Here is a 4,370-nt window from a genome sequence, read left to right on the forward strand (position 1 = left end):
CAGAAAGAAAAGAGGTAGCCACCTTTAGCACCAGCCCTGAACAGTACCCTTGGGAGCATTTCCCTGGAGGGATCAGAATGAGGCGTTACCACCCACGTGGGAAGGACAGAGGTGGCTGGCACATGTGCATGGGCCTAAGAAAATTCTCTCATGGCCCCAGCAGCTCCACCCAAGGAAGAAAAAATTCAGATCTCAGGAAGTACTGGGTGCATAACATTTCTGAATCAGTTCTGGGGGTCCAGCTATAAATTGGCTATAAACAATTGCCAAATACAGGGGGAGTGGTTTGCACTTTGGGCTTTGCCTGTATCATTTCTACGCTGAAAACCGAATTGAATTCATCGCAGCAGCAAAACAAAGACAGCTCTGATTTATACTGTAACTCACTGTGGAAGATTTATGAATATTATTTTCCTATAAAATCCAGCATTTTTCTCTTTGCTACTTGCAACCTGTAAGTGGCATAAAACTGTGCACCTCGCAGGATTTCCTCTCTGCCGCACCCAGCTAGGCTGCTGGTGTGAGGGCACACGGGGTATACAGTCCCCATAAATTGTACTTTTATGTTTAACTTGTCTAATCAGCTCACTGTATCAAAACTTCATAAGTGGCTGCTTCTCATTTAAAGGTCTAGTAAAACCGCAATTACTATGGCTGTTAGATGCCTTGTTTCAAAAGTGCATTAAATAGTTTTATAGATGCGGCTGGAAATACTTGTGCAGTTGTGTTTATGAAAGTGAATGAGTTCATTAATAACAGGACCCCGAGACAGAAAGATAAGTTGGAAGCTGTGAAAACTCCTTGAGCCTTTGAAGCTCACACTTGGACATAATTTTTGAAGTTGGGACAACTCTTTCTACCTCATTAAAAAAAATTGAGGTGTAACTTTAGTCAGCATAATGTGCCAGTGACATTTCGGCTGTAACCTTTGGAGCACACATCTGGATGAGAAAGGAGAGCCTGGATTTGCTCTGGAAATAAATAAATGAAACAAGCCCACCTCCAGGCTGTGAGGGTTGCAACCTAGGGCAATGAGCCCCACTTGCCAGGAACCCTGGGACAGCAGCTCCGCACAGGTGAACACTGAGGTGACTGTCGGCAGCTCCTCCTGCAGGACACAGCCTTCTTGTAGGTCCCTTGTATTTATGCTCCAGGACAGTGGCCCAACTTCATTTAGGCTGGAGACAAATAGTCTAAGTATGGATGGAGCGGATCCCAGCTCCAGCACCATCTCTTGCTTTGCATAGGTGCTGCTCACCAAGAGGCAGATTTCTAAAGTACAGTTTTTGGGGAAAGTGAAATCTCAGATTTGCTGTAAATGCAGGCCAGACAGGTTCTAGCAGATTGGCAATGTTTAAATTGTAAACCTAAGAAAAGAAGAAGGAGAAAGTAGGAGGAGGAGGAGGAGGAGGAGGAGGAGGAGGAGGAGAAGGGAGAGGGAGAGGAAGAGGAAGAAGAAGAGGAAGGAGAAGAAACACTCTTAAACCACAGCTCTTAAATTAAAAAAGATTTTCTCTTTTCCATAGTGACTCACTAAGCCTTTATTTAGACAGTTGGTACAAACACCACATCACATATTTCACATGTTTTTTTTCCCCACTGCTGCATCTTAAAATGGTATCATGTTTTTTTCTTCTAGAAGGAAGCAGAAATCTAGAGTAAGGCATTTTCGCCTTTTTTTTTTTTAAATGAAGCCTAAATGTATTTTGGAATGGTTAATATTCCCGGTCAGACTCAGCATAGCACCCTCTGGTGCACATATTAAGGAGAAAGATTAGGACTGTTACCGGTTTTGTTCATTTGCAGTTCAACAGTTCCCAGAGATGAATTTTAATGTTCATTCAAAAATACAACAAAAACATAATGATTTGAAATCCATCATTTTACCATTCAAACAGTTTTTCTTACTGTTCTCACTGGCTTTGAGGTTAACAGTATGATGCAGCAGAAAACCTGAGCCCAGACCCACCTTCCTGAGGCTGAGTCCTCAGGAAAAGCAAGTCAGGGACATCCATGGGGACTGAGCAGCCCTCGCCAGGGCAGCAGCCATGGCACGTGCACAAAGAGCCACCCCATGCTCTCAGGGCCCATGATGTCCCTTGACTACCAAGAACATAACAGTCAAAGTGAAAGTTTTGCAGAGCATGATAGTGCATGCCTATGATCCCAGTACTCTAGGAGGACAAGGAAGGAGGATTGCAAGTTTGAGTCCAGACAATTTCAAAATAAAAAAGAACTATGGCTCAGTGCAAAGGCCCTGGGTTCACTAAGGGGGGAAAGGAGGTCTTGGAGATAGTTCTTCAGAAATTGGAGGCTATGGAACTTTGTGCATGTACGGGGAAGGCACAATATGTACCTCACACAAACACATACATGCACATGCACAAGACTATACACATAGTCACACATACATGCACGTGTGAATGCACACAGCCACACACAAGCATATATGTACTCACACAAATACATGCACAGACACGCACACTCACATGCGTGTATATGCCCATGTGAATGCACACACACACACACACACACACATATCAGAGTTTGAACTGCTGAAAATGACTGTACTTCAAGACAACCACCACCAAAGGTATTTCCAGGGTGGGCTCCAGGGAAGGGACTAGGAGCAAGGTCCACTCCCAGGCCTCTAGGATGGAATGCCTTAGGGTTCTGGTACAACAAACCCTTTGAATTACGTCAGTGACTTCTTCAGGTCAAGCTGGCCTCCATGGCTTGCTAAGCAGAGGACTGGAATTAGAGCCCCCAAGAGAAGTTCCCTTTAAAGGGATTCAGTATGTCATTTCTCATTTTTCTGTAGCCAACAGACTGTATCTTTGTGCAAATACAGTAGTCTCATCAAGTGGGAAATATGCACTTTTTCCTCACTCGAGCATTTTCTGCAAGGTGACCACAATTGCAGAAGAGCCACAGGAAAAGTGCTTGTGCTGCCGCTGTCCTGCGCCCTCTTGCACTGCACTGACACAGGGGTGCTTCATGTTCTCTAGGTGGAAAGCAAAAGAGTCCCAGGAGGTTATGAAAATATGAGGCAAACACTCACAGGCAGCCCATTTCCTTGTGGATCGTGGCATTTTCCGCCCAGTTCCCTGCTTCAGTTTCTGTATAACTGCAGTGTGCATCTCTGACTCAGAGCAGCGGTCAGCTCTGCTTGCTCTTCCAATCTGGACAGTGACCCTCAACAGGAGCATCCTCTGTCCCCAGCACCCTCTACAGCCACCAAGCTTGGACAGAGTTCCTGGGGAATGACTCCAGTGGACACGTGCCTTTTTGTCATGCCCGACGGTGTGACCACAGCCTCTAGTGAAGACTCGGAGGCACAGTGACCCCAGAGAGAGTCTAGAATGTCCCTGTCCCAGACAGTGCCATTCAGGATCAGGAGTCTCCTGTAGCTCAAAGGGCAGGCTCTCCACAGGCCTGCAAGCCTTGCTGCTCCCAGGGTTACCAGACCCTCCAGGTCTTACCTCAGTGTGTCAAGAGCTGTTGGTTTTCTGTGGCACTAGTACTCACCTGAAAGTCCCCACATTTCTGTTAAGGAACTGAGTGTTATTCTAGGTACAGAGGACATATTCCCAGAGAGCAGGAGAGATGCAGTGAGGGAGAAAGGGCCTCTTCCCCTTTACCTGCATCACAGGCTGACTGCTTTGTACCAGCACAGAGACCCTGTCAGTCACAGACATTCTGTCACCTGACTGGATGACAGCCAGGTCCAATGCAGAGTTGCAGGGGAGTTTCAGGGTCCCAAGAGGCCCACAGATCCCTGTGTATGTGGACCCCTATAGCTAGGTGGCCCTGCTGGCCCAATCCAGGCCTCTGCAGCTCTGTGGGAACAGCTCTCCCGTCTCAGGGCAGCCAGGGGCATCTGAGGCCAACTCACACCCAGACAGGATGGGTGAGTAACTGGCAGGGCTGCCCCCCTACAAGGTAACAGGGCTCTCGGGGCAGGCCTGACATTGTCACCAGCTTGATATAGTGTGGACACATCTCACAAAACACAGGGCTCACTGAGATGCCTCTGGAACCTTAAACTCTCCACACAACAGAAGCCTTGACCCCTACTCCAGCATTGCTCCTGGTGGTGAATAAAAAAGCCAAAAGGAGGCCAGAGAGCTGACAAAGAGCAGACTGAAGCGGTGCTGGAGGCCATTCTATGTTGGAGGGTACTGCTGTGCCCTCACTGTTGGGCAGGTTTTCAGTGTCTGTCAAAACCTGCATCAGGGTTAGGAACTCAGACTTCCGTACTCCCTGGAAGATCAGACCTCTCCAAGGATGTGTATTTAAGAGAGCCCCATATGCCTTTTTCTCAGCATGGGTTCTCTCTCTCTTCTCTCTCTCTCTCTCTCTCTCTCTCT

Source organism: Fukomys damarensis, unplaced genomic scaffold (assembly GCF_012274545.1).
Source record: "Fukomys damarensis isolate Sample0158 unplaced genomic scaffold, DMR_v1.0_HiC HiC_scaffold_30, whole genome shotgun sequence".
Classification (NCBI taxonomy): domain Eukaryota; kingdom Metazoa; phylum Chordata; class Mammalia; order Rodentia; family Bathyergidae; genus Fukomys; species Fukomys damarensis.